The sequence below is a fragment of the Cervus canadensis genome, chromosome 24, assembly GCF_019320065.1.
Source record: "Cervus canadensis isolate Bull #8, Minnesota chromosome 24, ASM1932006v1, whole genome shotgun sequence".
Lineage (NCBI taxonomy): Eukaryota > Metazoa > Chordata > Mammalia > Artiodactyla > Cervidae > Cervus > Cervus canadensis.
In genome coordinates this window covers 53,604,580-53,623,257 of record NC_057409.1, presented here as the reverse complement: position 1 = coordinate 53,623,257, position 18,678 = coordinate 53,604,580, and the positions used below count along the sequence as shown (strand labels likewise).

Below are 18,678 nucleotides of genomic sequence, written 5' to 3'. Positions count from 1 at the left end.
TTCAGATATTAAAAAATCTTGTAAATAAAATACAAACACATACACACGTAGTTGAAATTTCTTTTTAAACTATCTTTTATTTTCTATATCAGAGACTTGGCCAGTGTTTACTTAGCATAACATGAAACTGAGTTAGCAGATATTAAAAAATCTTGTAAATAAAAGCACACTTTGCTACTCAGTACACTTTTCCCCTTTTCGGTCAAATTAATATTTTCCAATATTCTTGGGTATCCCAACTTTTTTTATCCAAGGGAGAAGGAACAAGGAACACTCCTCCTCTTTGCCAGCCGGTGCCCTCGGACTGGCTTCTAGTTGTTATTCCCCGCCGGCCCGGTCCCCCTGGCCTGCCCCCCGTTATTATATTTGTCGTTTGATGTTAATAAATCCGGGAGTGAAAAATGTAGAAGGGCCGTGCCTTCCGTGAGCTGAGAGGGACGCCTCTTCCTCTCCGTCTTTTCCACTGCTTGCCCCGTGCAGGGTCCTGGGGCCGAGGCTGCACCCGCGCTCACCGGGGGGCGCTGTGCCGCCGGCCCCGAGGCGGCCGGAGGTGAGTCGGCTGGGAGGCGGCGGCTCCCGGGTCTGCCGGCGCGCCGAGGGGCGAATCCCAGGCTGCGAGGTCGCCGCCCCCGCCCCTCGGCCGGCCCCTCCGCCCGCCTGGGGGAGAGGGGAGTGGCCGGGCGCCTCCCGCCGCAGCGCCGCACTCCGCAGCGGCCGCGCACTCTGCAAACGGGCGCGCAGGGGAGCCCCGGCCGCGGCGCTCGGAGGCGGTGTGGGAGCGCGGGCGCAGGGGCCGGCAGTCGCCGGGCAGCAGCCGCTAGCAGCGTCCGCCGAGTAGCCGCGTGGGAGCCCCGTAGCCTCGCGGAGGTCCAGCGTCCAGGAGCGCGCCGGAGAGGGAGGACGACGAGGAGGCAGAGTGGCGCTCGGCGAGGTAGCGCGAGCGCTTTCCCTCTTCCCCCTGCCCTGCCCGCTCGGTCCTTTGTGCCCGCGGTCCCCGTGGTCCCGACGCAACCCGTGGGGCGCGGGGCAGCGGGGTCTGCGGTCTCCACTCCCGGGCCGAGCGGCGATGCGGCGAGAGCCGCGCACGCCGGAGGTCGCGCAGGGTGGTCGCGACTCCGCAGTTGCTTCGGGGGCGGTGGGAGAGTAGAGGGCGCTAAGCTAAGTTGCTCTCAGTTTGCCCCATCCCCCTCGTACCTGTGGGCAAAGTGGAATCCAGGTCTTCCTGGCGTTCACCCACACCCCCTCCATCCCCCTGGTGCACAGCTGTTTCCTGGCCCCCTGGTTCTATAGAAGGAGGCGGGGTGGCCTCCTCCGGGAAGGAAAGCCGAGAGAGAACAATAGGGCGTCCTGGGGAGTGGGGTTCAGGTGCGGCGTGCCCCGGCGGCTGCGGAGAAAGGGCCGGGGACTCGATGGGGCGTCCTGCGCGTGCAGCTGCGCTCTGCTCCTTTGTTCCGCCGCAGCGGAGGGGGCTGCCCTGGGTGTCGTTTCCTGCCCTGGGATGGGATTGATTCTCGGTCCTGGAGACGGAAGGGGAGGGGGCGGGGCGGGAATGGAAGCCCGTTTAGGAGCGGGAGTCCTGGAGGGTTCTTGCTGGGGCGGGGAAGAGGGTTGGGGGGGTGGGTGATGAGAGAGCAGTGGGGAGTTGATTACAGACACCCCGCATTTTGTCCAAGGGCTTGCTGTGTGGGTTTCTGGAGCTTATTTGTAATGCTTTGTTCAGACTGCGGCCGAGCGTTTATTGCTGCAACAAGTTGTGTACTTCCTTGAGTTCTAGGCGTTCTCAGTGTGAGTTTGTTGAAATCAAATCTTCTTAATTAGAATGGAAGAAGACTTTTTCCCGCGCTGTAAACCAGAGTATTTGTGTGTATATATGTGCCGGTGGATCCGTGTTTGTAGCTAGTAGGTATTGACTTGAATGGGTAGGGAGCAAATTTTATAGCATTGATTTTGACACAATTTTCTCCATTGTAATATAGTATAACAAATTTCCAGAAATATTTGAGAAGGGAAACCATCAGAAAATTAGACATTGCTAAATACATGAATCAGATTAGATAACACCAGATTGAAAAACCCTTTACAGTCTTTCCCAGAAAACACATTATAGACACCACTGTTTGGGTTTCGAGTTGAGGAGTCATGACTTCTGGGCTTTCACTGCCATGATGTGGGTCATCTGGACTAAGAGAGAGAACAGTTAGCTATGGTGAACAGGAATCTTTTTTTAGGGGAGGTAGAATTGAATGTAAGGTGTTGGGTATATGTTAAGTGACCCTTTCCTAGATTGGAATCAAGAGGCCCAAGAGGATTGGCTGACCTCTGGGGGGATTGAATGATGAGTGTTTTTTGAATGGAGTATTCCAAGCGAAACCATTTAGGGAGGAGGCTGACATTTCCAGGCATTCATGGTTTGTGCCTATGGGACCGTGGTGGAAGGATCCCAAAGTTGTACTGAAGGTTAGAATTACTGTGGGGATAGCTTAGGAGACATTTAGTTATAGTTGTCTGGCTGCAGGCAGGGCTGGGAAATGACGCAAAGCTGCTGCTTTGGGCTCGGGTTAAGTACCCCATTGGCTGTTCATTTGAAGACGATCAAGTTTGAAAGTCTCTTAACCTTAGACGGGGGATGAGAAACTTACTCCGGGGGAGAAAAATGTTTCCTGCCCACTCAGTGGTAATGGAAAAGAGCTGTACCAGCTACTAGGATGTGGTCAGATTTTTAGGCCAGGCTGAAAAGCAGTGGGGTTTGTCCTTAGGAGCGATTATGATGTGCAGCTGAAGTGGGATGCTGTCCAACCGCCAAGCTGTTTGTCCTTATAACTAACACACTGCCTGGCAAAACATGGTGCCATGGGCAGCAGCAGAGGGAGACTGCCTTCCTTACTGTTGTCTTGCCATTTTGGGCTTTTTGTTTATGTTGTGAATTGTTTTGTAAAATAGAGCACAATTGGATTCCTCCCAAGTACTCTTTGGAATATACATTAACAAAATGCAAAGTGTAAGACTGTCACTGCTACCGAAGACATGGATGGGGGATGCTCTTAAATAGCTGGTCTCTGGCCACAGGCCATTCGATGGATTCCCCACTGTATGATGAGGCTGGTTACAGGCTGCACCCTCTCCATGGGATGGGATGAATCATCACTTTGTCAACCCTGGAGTTAAAGACAGACTCTCCCTGATTGCTGCACAGCTATGCAAAGCAATGAGGAGCTTCTGACGTCAGTGGGAAGGAGTGGGGGTGGGTGGGAGTGGTATTTGGCCAAGAAGGGAATCCTCAGAGTGTAGGATCTATGTTTTTAATATTTGTTCTCCTTTTGGGCGAGATTCTTCTATTATTCCTCTGACTTCTTCTATTTCTCATTTTTTGGTTGTGCTGGGTCTTCATTGCTGAGTGGGCTTTTCTTTAGTTGCGGAGAGCAGGGACTACACTTTGTTGTAGTGCATGGGCTTATCATTGCGGCGGCTGCTTTTGTGGAGCAGAGGCATGAGGTGCGTGGGCTCCAGTAGTTGAGGCTCCAGGGCCCTGCAGCGCAGGCTGGGTAGTTATGGTGCACGGGCTTAGTTGCGCTGTGATAAATGGGATCTACCTTGACCAGAGATCTTACTAGTGTCCTCTGCAAGGCAGATTATTAACCACTGGACCACCAGGGAAGCCCCCTTCTACTATTTTCAATGGACACTTTGATTTTATGCTATCATTTAGTATTTACTATGTGAAAAGGGTTTTATATACATTATTCTATTAATTCTCACAACTTAAGTGGATATTATCTCCATCCTAACTTTTGAAACTGAGGCCTAGGGAGTTTGGTAACTTGCTTAGGTGTGTGGGTATCTAGTAAGTGGTGGAGGTGAGACTTGAATTCTAATCTCTGATTCCAAGGTCCACAGTGTATGGTATGATTTTCTTTTAATACTGGGAATGACAGCAACTTGATTATCTATTTGATTGTGCTTAGTCTCTCAGTGTCCAACTCTTTGTGACCCTTTGGGCTGTGGTCTATCAGGGTCCTCTGTCCATGGGATTTTTTTAGGCAAGGATACTGAAACAGGTTGTCATGTCCTCCTCCAGGGGATCTTCCCGACCCAGGGATCAAACCCAAGTCTCCTGTGTCTCTTGCATTGCAGGTGGATTCCTTACCTGCTACACCATCGGGAAGCCCAAGTATGTATTTGTTTAGCCATTTTCAGATTTCATATCACTTTCATGTGATTCTTACCACCATCTTACCACCATTGATTCTTTCAGAAACCACTGTGAGATAGGTTTGAAAGGCTAGATTAGTGACAACTCTTCAAACTGTATTGTTAAAAAGCTTTGCTGTTTGATGGCCTGTGTTAATAAATTTTAAGTGAATGAAATAAATGAAAAAGTTAGGCTGCACATGTGTAAAAATAGATGTGTTGTTTTTTGGCAGGGGGAACATTTAAAGGTAGTGGAATGGAGTAGATCATATAGTCACTTGATATTTATTGAAATCTATTTTAGCCCGTCTTTCTTCCAGCCTTTATTAGAACACTGCACTTTGCTTCTTTACTGAGACCTAATGCCAGCGTGTCTTTTTAGAAGAGGAATAAGGATGGAAGGAATGTGATTCTAAAGAGGAAGTGGGACATCAGAATTGGAGTCATACACAGCAGCAGGCCGTAGATTTTCCCAGCACTTGCTTTTTGTCCTGGCAGTCGCCTTTTACAGAAGACATTCTTCCTTAGGGAAGTGTCAAGGGTCTTTCTTTACAATATCCTCTGAGATCATCACATTTCTGAGCTCTGTGGGAACACACATTCCACAGGATTTCTGTGCTCATCCTGTCCCCACAGGGGAAGGGAAGGGAAGCTCAGGCATTGACCTGAGAGGGGAATGGAAGTGGTATCTATCCTTGGGGTGGGGAGTGGAGTGTGGTGCTGGACTGGAGGCACCTGACCTTGACCTAGGAGACCTCCGAGTGCAGGAGTGGAGTGGATTCAAAACACTGGGCATCATTAGTTGCTTATTGACTTCTCAGAATGCTCCTGGGCAAGTGGAAAATTCAATATTGGTTTCTTTTTGTTGTTGTTGTTCCTAAGATAACACTTTGAAGACTGAAAGTTCTACCTTTACTGGTTTAATTATTTCAAGCTAGGACATCATTTGGGGTCTTCAGAGACTGTAGTATAAGTGCAGTAAGTTTTGTCTCCTGAGGCCATTACTTTCCCATCCATTGGATGTTTAGAGGGGATGCACACATGTGGGTTGCTGAGTGCTAACTGGGAGCACCTTCCATACCAGCTAAGAGGGATGAAGGATGCTCTTATAACCAGTCAGAGGTTTCTTTGCAGTTGCCAGTGTCTTCATCAATTCGTATCTTATTAAGTACACAGCTGATGTAGGGCTGTGCATTAAAAAATAGCAAAGGAAGTCTATTGTGTATCAGAGGATGTACAGGGCAGCTCAGTGCACCCAGAGAGTGGATGTTGGTGATGCAGAAAATGACTGTGACAGCCGTGGTGACCAAGGCCACGCCAACACTTGCTGCTGAGACAAAAGCTGGAAACAAACAGAAGTGTGAGCGGGAGGACCCAAGCACAGCGCCTCAGCCTTGGTTTTGTTCTGATGGTGCCAGAGGGCTGAGTCTCTGAACACCTGCCTCTGAAGGCTGGACTGGTTGAGAGGTTAAGGAGCATCTTTCTTGTGAATTTGCTGCCTGAGGAGAGAGGACTGTGTCCTTTTTTAGACCCCGAGGATGTATAAAGTGCCATCCCATGGGAGAGGGTGTTGAATTCCATGGTTGGTCCTGCTGTCTAGCAAGTCCCTCCTGCTTTCTTCCCTGACAGCATTCCACCATTCCTCATCTTGTGTTCAGCCCCACTGAGGCTGTTCATAGACTTCAGGCCTGTTTGCATTGTGGACTGGAAATGCCAAGTCACCAAAGAATTGTAATATATTTTGCTACATGACATTCATGCTAAGTACCATGTCAGGCTGCATCCTGTATTCTCCATGGCCTGATTCATTTATTACTCACTGTTCTTTAGTAGGAGGTATTTGTAAATGGGGGGTTGAGGAACCGGCCCGGGCTAGTAGAGATCAAACCCAAGACTGTGTGCTTCGCTCGCTTCCTCTTGGTGAGTGCTTTTGGAAGCCTTGAGGAGTGAGTTTTATGGATTTAGGGAGCGAGCCCACCCTGACAGTCTCTGTCTCTCCTAGACTGCTTCCTTTGTCCCCTGGAGTCAGGGCTCCTGTGTCCTTGACTGGACTAGTGCTGGGAGAGTTGGTTGAAATGCTTCTGAGTTTCTCCTTTTTCCCCTGTGTCTTGTGCTTGGCTCTCCTGCATTGTTCTCTTCTCTTAAGTGAGGGAGACTTGGTGAAACAAACGAGGAGCCAGCCGTGCCGGTGACCTTTCTCATCCTCTCCTGATCACCGCCTTCCCTGTGGGAGTTCACTGACCTTCTGGGAGTTTTCCGGGGCTTTGTCTGATCTCTGGCCTCCAGTCTTTGTGGGCACAGTTATGCTGCTGGGCATCCAGTTGGAGCTCAGGGTCTCATGCATGTGGGTAAACTGTGGGAGTGCCATTGCAGAGCTGGAACTTTGGGCGTTAAGACTTTGGACAAAGAAAGGAAGAAAAGAATTGGTATGAAATGCATTCTCGTCCAAGATAGGCAGTTTTTGAAGTTAAAGTCTAGAGGTAAGTGAAAATGGATATTCTTCCTTTGCTTATCAGATAAACCACAACATGGAGCTTTACAAACACCAGGTGCCTGGCTTTCGTAGATAACTTGGAGGGGCCAGGAGGACACCAGGTCTCTGATTTCCAGAGACTTCTGATCAGTCCTGCATGGACTCAAGATGCCTTGAAATTACACAGATGGCTTCATTTTGCTGTGTTAAAATGAAGATATGATTCAGAATTGTACCTTACAAGTTTTAAAACTTGTTAAGAAAAAAAATTCACTTCCCTGAAGAGACTTTAGAAAACTGCATTGAAAGGACAATGGAATGGAGCAGGTTATTCATTATTGGTTTCGTTATTGTGTGTGTGCATATTAGTTTACTGCTCATTTTCATTGGCTTCATGAAAACGTTTTCTGCACACTTCCACCAGAAGAGAAAAAAACAAACCAAAAACCTTGGTTGAAAAATTCCCGCTGGCCCTACTGACCTTTGCCAGTGTACACCTTCCCTCTCTTACCCTGGTGCTTATTTCTTATAAACTTTATATTAATAGACTCTGAAGCACTGTTTGCAGTGTTCAGATTGCAAATAAGCCCAGTTCCTAGCTGATCATTTTCTCCCTTGAAAGTGCTTCAAAAGGATCATCACTCTTTTTATTCATTTTACAAAGTCCCTGTCTTTAGACAGGGACAGCTTTTAGGAAAAGTTTAATTTTTATGAACATAGGGCTTAGGCCAGTTTGCTTGGCTTTTTTTTTTTTTGGCAGCCCTTATGCAGTCTAATTACAGTTGTAATATGCTGACCACAGTTTTGATTTACTCCTAATGTGGTGAGCCATCTAGCAAAAAGTTCTCACTTGCTTGAAATCTTCAGGGTGTTAAGAGACATTCATAAAAATATATGAACCACCACATTGGGTCAGACTCAGGAATTTGCGTTCTGCCGTAGCAGAACACTAAGTATTTTGTGACAGTGAAAGAGGGGACTGTATAGCTTTTATAGATCTTGGGACAATCTCTTTAGCACCCATCATTGTATATAATCTCTTAAAAACCTCTCATCCCTGTACCTAAATTCATATATTCAGATTCTTGAATTGTTTATTTGTATCCTGTGTTGTAAACATTTCATACCTTCTTTAAAGGCAGAACTTGACTTTCTTGGTGTTTTGACTTCAGATATTTAGTTTTTGGAATGGTAGAGTGGTAAAGTTGAAAGGGCCTTCAGGCCACCCTCATAACCCCTTCCATGTATCTGAGAACTGCCCAGGCTCAAAAAGTTACCCAGGGATACATCTGTCACTGGACTCCCAAGTCTTTGAACTCCTTGCTCAGTTTTCTTTCCAGGGAGTATCTTACTCTCTCTCCAGATCCATCAAAATCCGACCTTAGGGCCCATTACCTAAGTAGTTGTTCCTATGTCTGCACTAACAGCATTCTTCTAGTCATCTTGACTTTGGATTTTGGAAGCATCACTGACTTCTCTATTTTCTGTGACTTTTACATCCATCCACTCAGTTACACTGTCTGGTTGAGTGTTGCCTTTTATTTTCAAATCCCTAAGTCTCTATTCTGGTTCAGGCCTTTAAAAGTCTGGGTTACCAGAATGCAACATTTCCCAAAGGGCGTTGTTCCATGAAAAGTTAGTAGATGTGAGTGTAAAAAAGAGTTCCTTGGCCAAGTAAGTGTTGGTTAAACAACATTTTGAATAAGTTTCTTTAAATAAACTTAAAACAGTTTCCTCTTTGCAGAAAGCCTTATCGTGGGCTTTTATTTGTGACTGTGCACTGTGGATCTCCAAGAGGAAGAAGGGGTGTGCACATGTCCCAGCTTATGTGACCAGTGTCCCCCTTTGTGGCAGGATCACTTTGTAGGTAGCACTGCTGGAGTTTCTAGATCTGTCACTGTCTGGCTTTCCATGACCTTGTGTTCCTTGGTTCTTGCTCAGATGCTCCTTTTGCTTCTCTACCTTGCTCTCCTGGATCTCTCCTTTTTCCTGGAAGTCGCTCTCCACCTGTCACACCTGCACCAGTTTTCCTGAGCTGGCAGCATTGACTGTTTCACAGCTTAAGCACAGAAAACATTTGAAACAGTCAGAGTATTGGAAGCAATATTGCACACCCATAATAGTTAAATTACTGGAATTCACACCAAATGCCGTGTTCTGTCTTTGTGTCAGTTGACGTCAAATGCATGTTGCATTCTTCTCTCTCCCTCCACACAGGTTAACTTGCATATATGTTCTCCAAGCGTGCGGCTTGTTTATTTATTTATTTTTTTATTTTGTGTTATTGGAATTACATTCATAATAAAAGTTTAGGGAGAATTGATATCTTTAGGGTCTCATGGCTTCCCATCTGCAACCTAATATACCTCTGTATTGATTAGGTCTTTATGTCTTTCAGTGAGAGGACTTAGAAGACCTAAGTAACTTTTGTAATTTTATGTGTAAAACTTTTTCACAACTTCTCTTAGATTGGTGCCAAGGTGCTTTATGGTTTTTGTGGGCATTGTGAGTGGAATCGTTTAACACGTTCCTGATTGGTGTCGCTGGTATACAGGAATGGGATCAATTTTGTGTTTGTTTATTGATGGGTTCTTGACCAAGTTCACTTTACAACTAGTGTTTGCTCTGGGAGCCTGCAGTCTGGTGGCTTTTCTATTTAAAGTGTGAAATAACTAACAGCCTGTCATGGAAATGTCATAACTCACTTCAATTTAAAAAGTCTGTGTCACTTTCAGAAGTAAGGGGAAAGGGTGATTATTGGTTGTTTAATGCATTCGTGTATTCAGGCATCAAATGTCTGGTTGCCTAGTATGTCCTCGGCACGGTATTAGGTGCCGAGTAACAGTGAGCAGAGCGGGCATGTTTCTGTTCTCATGGAATGTGAGGGGAGAGACACTGCGGAAGTGAACACAGATGTTTATGACATGTTTATGAATTGTGATATTCGCTATGAAGGGGAAGGACAGGACACTGAGAATAAGAAAGATGGGGAGGGGAGACTTGGGCTTGGAGGCAGAGGGAAGGCCTGCCTTAGGAAGCAGGCGTTCACGCAGTTGCCTGATGGGCCTCCCCAGGAAGAGAAGGATGGTGGAGTTTTCCAGGCAGTGAAGGTGGGTCCAGAAGCCCTGAGGTGCAGTCCTGCTTTAATGATCGATTGATGGAAATGTTAGTCATCAATGATTTAAAAAGTTTGACTTCTCAGTAAGTCATCATCATAGTAAGTCATCAGGAAGATCCCCTGGAGGAAGGCATGGCAATCCACCCCAGTATTGGAGTTCTCTTTCCTGGAGAATTCCATGGATGGAGGAGCCTGGGAGGCCCCATGGGGTCGCGAGGAGTTGGACACCACCGAGCGACTCACACGCCCTCATCATCATAGCGGTATGTGATAGTGTTTAAGTTACGATGACATAAAAATTTGGTCAGTGTGTTCCCCTTCCTTCTCAAACGAGGCTCCCCAGGTAAAGAGAGCGCGGCCTGTGTGGCGGACCTGAATGGGGCCACTGCCCACCCCCAGCCCCTGGTCCACCCCTGGAGCGTGGCCGCTGCCCTGGTTCCTGATGGCTGCTGGGCACACCAGCGTCCTGGGCTCTGCCCTGTTGGACTGAGGTTTGCTCTGCGGTCTGGAGAAGCCCTCTGTCTCCTCCTGGGAGGGCTCTTGAGCAGGGCCATCTTTGGCTGTTCCAGGGTCTAGGGTCTCTCTCTCCCATTTCCCTCTGGCCCCTTCTCTAGACATGCAGAGGGTGCTCCTGTGACAGGGTGGGGTGGGGGTGGGGGACACTGGTCTGAGTCATGCACACTTGATTCCACCTCAGAATACACACTTTAGTCACAGCTCTTTGGTCTTTGAGGCTTTGTATCTGGGCCAAGTGTGTTAAGGTTTGGTTCTCCCTCAGGTAGTGATGACCCTCATTCAGCGAGAGGCAGTGTGGTTCAATTTTTATAGACTTTGCTTTGGGGAAAGTACTGGGTTTGAAACCTGACTCTTCTGCTTAGCAGCCCCTGTCCACATCCTGGGGCACATAGCTTAATCTGTCTCTGCCTCCGTTTTCTCATCTGCAACATTTGGATAATAGCAGAGCCTTCTTCCTTGGGTTGTATTGAGAATTCAATAAGTCAAAATGCGTATAGAATACTGTCAGGCACAGAGCAAGTGCTTGGTATAAATGTTAGTTGCTACTCCTCAGTCTTTCCTGAAAATGGATTTCTGGGGTTCTTCTTCGCTTTCTCCCACTAGCTATTCAGATTTGTTTGACTCTAAGCGGTGCATATAATATATGATATGCTATAGGTCTCTAGATACTCCTCTGAAAAATGTATAGGAAGAAAGATGACAAAGAAACCAAAGTGTTCACAGTGATCATGTTAATTTAGTAGGTTGGGATGGCTTACTTTACAACCCTGTTTATTTTCCATGTTTTCTGTAATCTGGTTATGTTAGCTCTGAACTGATAATAATACACAAAAATCTTATAAGAAAGATCAGGCTGCTATTGCCCAATGATTCCCTCAAGTAGGGCAGAAGAGGGTGGGATGCCTGGGGTCTGTCTGTTTTGATTGCAGTTCACAGGTGGGGGAGTTTCCCATGTATGCTTATAGTTGCAGGAGCACACCGTATTTAATAAGTCTTCAGCAGAAGTATTCCTGAAAGTTAGAAGACGGGGATGTGGGTTCTTGTGAGGCTCTTCTGTCTTTGAGTGTTTCTTTTTCTGTCGTCATTTTCCCATTTTGTCTCTTGCTGCACTCCCTGAGTGGGCCTCTGGCCATCTGCTACTCTTTTTGGTTTCCTCGTATTCCCCTCCCTTTGAGAACTGCTTCTTTCAGTACCCCATCTTTCTCCTTTACTTGCTTGTCTCATGGAAATGATGCACACATTTCTACAATTCAAAGTAAAGACTAAATTTTATTATTTTTAATCATAAAAATAAATGTAACTTTCACCCTCAGAAATCTAAATTAAGTTGCCTTTTATTTACTCATATCTAGAATTAATTAACTTCCTAGCTCACTAAAGGCTGGGGGAGTGGTCTGTGTTCTGTGTGCTAAGTCACTTCAGTTGTGTCTGACTCTTTGTGACTCCATGGACCATAGCCCGCCAGGCTCCTCTGTCCATGGGATTCTCCAGGTAAGAGTACTAGAGTGGGTTGCTGGGGGTGGTCTTTGATTTCCTAAATCAAAGTACTGAGAATCTTGGGGGACTTGGAAAATTGAGGGAATGTTGAAGTTGAATTTCTCCTCTTTTCTTATTTTGTTTAGGGTTGTCGGCATGGCCACTTTCTTGTTATGTGTCAGAATTTTTAAAGTTTTCCAAGCTTAAAGAACAATGGAAAATTGTTGTTGTTCACTAGCTAAGTCGCGCCTGACTCTTTGTGATCCCATGGACTGCAGCACGCCAGGCTTCCTTGCCCTTCACTGTCTCTCGGTGTTTGCTCAAACTCGTCCATTTAGTCAGTGATGCCACCCAACCATCTCATACTCTGTGCCCCCTTCTCCTCCTGCCCTCAATCTTTCCCAGCATCAGGGTCTTTTCCAATGAGTCTGCTCTTTGTGTCAGGTGGCCAAAGTACTGGAGTTTCAGTTTTAGCATCAGTCCTTCCAGTGAATATTAAGGGTTGATTTCCTTTAGGATTGACTGGTTTGATATCCTTGCTGTCCAAGGAACTCTGAAGAGTCTTCGCCAGCATTGCAATTTAAAAGCATCACTTCTCGGGTGCTTAGCTTTCTTTATGGCCCAACTCTCACATCTGTACATGACTACTGGAAAAACCATAGCTTTGACTATATGGACTTTTGTTGGCAAAGTGATGTCTCTGCTTTTTAATGCTGTCTAGGTTTGTCACAGCTTTCCTTCCAAGGAGCAGGTGTCTTTTAATTTTGTGGCTGTAGTCTATCCGCAGTGATTTTGGAGCCTAAGAAAATAAAATTTTCTGGAAAATTGCCAAAATACATCTTTAGAAATAGAACTTTGCCAAATTTGACACATTTCCTCAAAAGCCCGTTGATTTTAATTACTTTTTAAAAAACTTCAGCGAGCTTTCCAGTTTTCCTTTTATATGTCCCTTCTCAAGTAATTGTGAATGGAGAAATGGGCTTTCTGCTAAGTTTATTTTATCTACAGGAATTTATTTTTAAGCAGTGGCATGCTGTAAATATCTCAAAATGATACTAGTGAGAATTTCAAAGGAATGTGACAGCAATGTTGCCTGGTATTTACTTGAGAAATATTGCTAATTTCAGTGATGTTTGACAGTCAAATATAAAATCTAGTTGAGGGGATTTAAATAAAGGGATGCCTTCCTATACTTTATTCCACAGTTTGTAATGTTTTTCATCTTCAACCACAATGTCTGATTTGAACAACATAAATATTTATGTGTGTTCTTTCTCTGGTATAAGGACGTCTAGTTTACTTATGGTAAAATCTAGATTGATAGATTGGGTGTAAGGAATCCTCCTGCCAATGCAGGAGACCTGGGTTCCATCCCTGGTTTGAGAAGATTTCCTTAGTGAAGGGAGTGGCTACCTATTCCAGTATTCTTGCCTGGAGAATTCCATGAACAGAGGAGCCTGGTGGGCTACAGTCCATGGGGTTACAGAGAGTCAGATGTGACTGAACCACTAACACACATAACTGGGATTTAGTATTTACTTTTCAAAGGGATTTATCAGAGGAATTCTTTAAAAAGGCAACAACATATATACGACTATTGAGTAAGGCAGCAGTTCTGAAAGGTCTGTATTATCACTGACCCACCAGGCATGGACGAGATCTTATAGCTTGTCTGTTTCACTTCATCTACACCAGTACATCGAGGAAGAGAAATTTGTTGGATTTAGCTGATGCATGCCAAGGGGATGGCATGAGTTGTTTGAGAAATAGTGGTCAAACTGTCAGCCCAACCTTAATGTTTGCCATTTGTTGATAATTTTAAAAAGAAACAGGAAAATGTAGGTAAAATGCAACAGGAAACTGTTTCGTATCTCATGGACTTTGGGATGAAAGTGTTGACAGCTTCTCCCCTTGGATGGAAAAATGCCCCTTACTGACCTGTTAGTCAGCAGCCCTGTCGGACACTTGGTACCTCGGGGCTTCACCTTCTGTGATTCTACTCCAGCTCTGCATTTGCCCTCCTGGCAGCCGCGCCTGTGTGTTGATCTTCTCTTCCTAGAACAGTTAATAACCACAGCAGATGCTGGGAGCCCAGTTCCGCAGTCATGCAGCTGTTAATGTGTCCAGTTAGATTTCTTGAAAGAATCAATTTTTAGGATCTCACGCTGAGGGCTACAAGTATAATGGGATTTAGAAGGAAACATGATTTCGTGGGAGTTTGCGTTGGATGTTGCAACAGATGTAACATGAAGGTAGCGTGGCAGCTGAAGGGAGTTCTGTAGTAAAATTCCCATTTATCCTGAAACCAGGCAACTCAGAAGGTCCAAGACTACTAACAAACACTCGCTTTTGGATATTTTGTACTAAAAAAAAAAAATCACCTTAAGAACATTATAGAAAGTTTAGGAAAAGAAACTAAAAGAAGACACTTCTTGAGCCAGCTGACTGTAAAATATCAACTATGACCATTTCTGAATATTCCTTTTCAAGCTTTCTGTGTGTTTGTTTTGCAATGATTTAATCATAGCATTCACGTATTTTCTCTGTTACTACAGGGTTTGAAATAAATTTTATAGTTGTGTATTCTGTTGAGTACAACCATTTTCTGAAGCACCTCCTGTTTATTGGGCATTTGGGTTGCTTCTACCACTTTGCTCCTGTAAAATAATGATTCTATGATGAACATTTTTGTACGTTGAGCCTTTTCTGTATTGTGGGTGATCTGCTGATGGTGGCTGTTGAGAATGTGCTGCTTGGGTCAGTGATCGTGGTGAGTGTTCTGCTGCATCCTTCTTTAATCAGTGGGGGGATGTAGTGACTGGGTGGAGAGGGCTGGGGAAGTGGGGGTCTGGGATGACTCCTGAGTTTCTAGCCTGTGTGACGTTGTGAATGGTTGGCACAGATAGGCTGAAAGTGGTGGGTTTCATTTGGGATGCGGGGCCTCCAGACAGAGAGTGGGATTTAACAGATCCACGAAGCGCAGACACTAGGGCCCAGGGACAGGCCAGGGACTGAGGTCTGGATGGAGGGACCGTCAGCGTCTAGGTGTGATCGAAGCTGTGGATGTTGTGAGGGTCACTTAGAGTGAGGAGGGAGGAAGGGAGAAGGTGGGTGATAGAAGTCTGGGAGGCATTATTTTGTGACAAGTGGACAAAGGAGAAGAAGCTGCTGAGGAGAAGGAGGAGTGGTTGGGGTGGGAAGTGGACAGCCAGGAAGAAGTGGCCAGAGGGAAGCCAGGGCTGGAGACAGGTTTTAGGAAGAAGTGCGGTGGGCAGCAAACAGGTGGTGACATTGTACTTGAAGATGTTTCAGGGGCATGTGCTGAGTGAGCTCTGGATGCCTAGGAAGGATGGCAAAGGTCAAGGTCAAAGGTCGGGTGCATCAGAAAGCTTGGCTGTGGAGGAAGAGAGAAGTAGGCAGTCTTATAAGGGGTTATAGAATGTCGTATTAATCTGCATGCACTGCTCTGACAAAATACTATGACTGGGTGTGGTACACAGCAGAAATACATTTTCTCACAGTTCTGCAGGCTGGAAGTCCAAGATCAAGGAGTCGGCAGGTTTGGTTTCTTTGAGGCCTCTGTTCTTGACTTACAGATGACCGCCTTCCCACTGGACCTTGTAGAGGCATCCCTCAGTCTATGCTGGCTGTGTTCCTGTTACATTATGAGGACACCAGTCATGTTGGGTTAGGGTCCACCCTAACAGCTTCATTTTAACTTAATCGCCTGTTTAAAGGCCCTGTCTCCAAGTGTTGTTGTTGTTGAGTCCCTCAGTCGTGTCTGACTTGTTTTGCAACCCCATGAACTGCAGCCTGCCAGGCTTCTCTGTCCTTGGAATTTTCTAGGCAAGAATACTGGAGTGGGTTCTCATTTCCTTCTCCAGGGATCTTCTCGACCCAGGGATAAAATATGGTGAAGAGAGGTAAAGAATCCACTTGCAATGCAGGAGATGCAGGTTCGATCCCTGGATGGAGAAAGATCCCCTGTCCCATACTCAGAGGTGCTAGGGGTTAGGGCCTCAGCATGTGAATTTGGCATTGGGGTGAAGACACAGTTCAACTCCTAACAGGTGGTTTCTAGATCTGATGACACGCTTGTTCTGTCTCCTTCGTCCACACCCCCCATCCTGCACACCGTTGACCCTCACACAGAGCCCACGAGTGTGGCTGTGGTGACCTTTGCTCTAGTCTTATCCTCACCTCCCCCGGTCCCTTGGTGTCCAGGTTTTCTAGGATTTAGGCCTTGGCTGGCTTTATTCTCTTCCTGGAATCAAGTTCATTTATTTGTCCAACTCTTCCTCAGCTCTAACTCAATCTCATATAGCAAAGCATTCATTCTCTCAGGTGTAAAAGTTGTGTCTGGTTAACCCTGTAGTAAATTTAATTGATGCTCAGACTAAACCATTCTGTAATCTTGCCCTCATGGCTGCTCATTTCACAGTTTAAAAAAAAAAAAGCAAAAACAAACCATAGTGGAAACACTGATTTAGTCAGGGTTCAGTCAAAATTTTTATGAGTTCCCCTCATATTTTACAAATTAATGCTCCCCCCCCCAAAGTTTCGATTTGGATTCCTTCCCACCCCCCCACCCAAGAGCCCATGTCAGCTAAAATAAGACTTGAGTGGGTGGCTATCCCAGTAGTGCCTGGGGGCAGAACTATTTGGGTAGATATGGTATTACTGCCTTTTTTCTCCAGATGTGGGTGGTTTTTTTTTGGAATTAAAAGCATATAGAAGTGTAGGTTCTCCTACTAGATGCAGACGAGGGAGGTTTTCCATGCATGGTATTGGTGAAGGAGTTGGGGTTGAACTGTGAGTATATGTTATTTAAAATGGTTGCTCACTTTGGGGTGTCTGTATATGTGTTTACATAGTGTCTCTCTCAGTAGTCTATTGAAATATATCAGCATGATTTCTACATAACAGTTCATATTTTCATTGAAAAGGCTACCAGATTTCTCAAAGGAGATAAATTATGGATGGATTTACTATTTGGCTACCTAAAATAGAAGCACCCAGATTTTTCTGGGCAAGCTTGAGAGGAACATTTATCTCTGTCGACAGCTTTAAAAGAAGTATATAATTTTAAAGTATGAAACTCAAATTTAGTTTTTAATAGTAACTTCTGTGTTTTTTCTATCTTTGAGAGGTAGGTTATTGGAATGACATGTGACCTTGTACTCTTGACTCTATGTCTGGTTGTGGGTTTGAAGTGTTATTTTTGTGCTTTCTTAAATGACCTAAGCACTTCTGACTGTACATTTGGGACAGAATAAATATGGTAGTTGGATATGGTTTTGAAAAACCAACTAGATTTTTAGCCTGGTAACATGATAGTACTGTTCATTCTTATAACTGTCTAGGCTCATAACTTTAAAAAAACTCTTTAAGCTCCTAGTGACCTCCAGATTGGCTGGGTTAGCTGGCGCTCTTTTCCTTTGTGAAATATATCAGCTGATGCCCATAACACAGGAAATGCCAAGTTGGAGGGCCATCCTATAAGTGGGCTCTTGAGTTTCCCTTCTTACCAGTCTATGCTTATCTGGACTCAGCTGTGTTTATTTCAAGCCTATTTATGCCATCTTTACTTATTCTTATAGTTAATATAATGTTTTTAAAATGTATGCAGAAAGAATTGTTTCTATGAAAAATCATTTGATTATTTTATAAACCACCTAATAAGAATAAATTTCTAAAAGTGATTACAGCTGATTTAGGAGTAGCTGAAGTAACTAAAAGATTTGCTGTTGTTTAGTTGACCAGTCATGTCTCATTCTTTGTGACCCTGTGGACTGAACCCGCCAGGCTTCTCTATCCATAAGATTTCCCAGGCAAGAATACTGGAGTGGATTGCCATTCCCTTCTCCAGGGGATCTTCCTGACCCAGGGATTGAACCTGTGTCCCCTGCTTGGCAGGCAGAGTCTTTACTACTGAGCCACCGGGGAATCCCAGAGGATTTGGGAGAGCATAAAATAAGTGTTCCTATTAAAATTGTCAGTTATTTAGCATAAGCAGATTAACTTGTGATTATGTAAAACCTGAGAATCTTAGTGACTCAAATAATCACACTCACAGTGGGTGGGCCATTATAGGTGAGGCGGGAGGTCTGCCCATGTGGCCCTGGTCCTCAGTCCAGGGTGCATGTGATGGAGCTGTGCCCTCTGAAACACTGCTTACCCTGTGGCAGAGAAAGGGCAGATGTGAAACCTCCTTAGCTATACACCTGAATTCAGCAACCCCGTAGAGACGAGTACTGAGCATTTGTCAGGAATACTGCAGTCCACCCCACATTGCATCCCAGGTGTCTTTATAGCCTTACCTTTCTTTGAAGAAATTAGACCTGGAAAGTGATGCCATGGAGGACGTTTTACAAGAGACCACTGGAGACTACAGTCAATGGACATAGACTCAGAAGGCCTCAACACTACAGAAAAAGATTGGAAAATAAATATATATCTTTATAGGGTTTATTTAAAATAATAGGTTTAGGGGGACTTCCCTGGTGGTCCACTGGTTAAGACTATGCTTCCACTGCAGGCGACCCAGGTTCCGTCCCTGGTTGGGGAACTAAGGTCCCCATGCTGCTGCTAAGACCCGGTGCAACTAAACACATATATTAAAAAATAATAGGCTTTGGTATATATCATTTACTTATGACTTCCAACCTTAACTGACCTTTAAAAAAAAACAACCAGCCAAACTTAAGCATTAGGATGAAAAAGGACCTGAGTCTTAAATCCTCCTCTCTCTCTGTGCTCTGCCATCAAGTTAGTTTCCCACCTCTTATGATAGATTTGTCTGTTCTTTCTCTTGCACTTACCTTGTTTCATTTCTATTAGTTCTACCCTAGTTCTTATTCCTGACTTCTAGATTCATGCCCCAACTGAATTTCCTGCTGCTAGCTTG

General features: G+C 45.2%; 1 protein-coding gene across 1 annotated transcript in view; it reads left to right on the top strand.

The window, feature by feature from the left end:
- Positions 1-798: 798 nt before the first annotated feature.
- The window catches only part of MYO1B (myosin IB), a 188,857-nt gene continuing 170,977 nt past the window's right edge, over positions 799-18,678 (top strand). The window contains exon 1 of the mRNA XM_043445020.1: positions 799-931. The gene's annotated coding sequence lies outside the window, so the exon portion shown is untranslated. The remainder of the gene's footprint in view (positions 932-18,678) is intronic.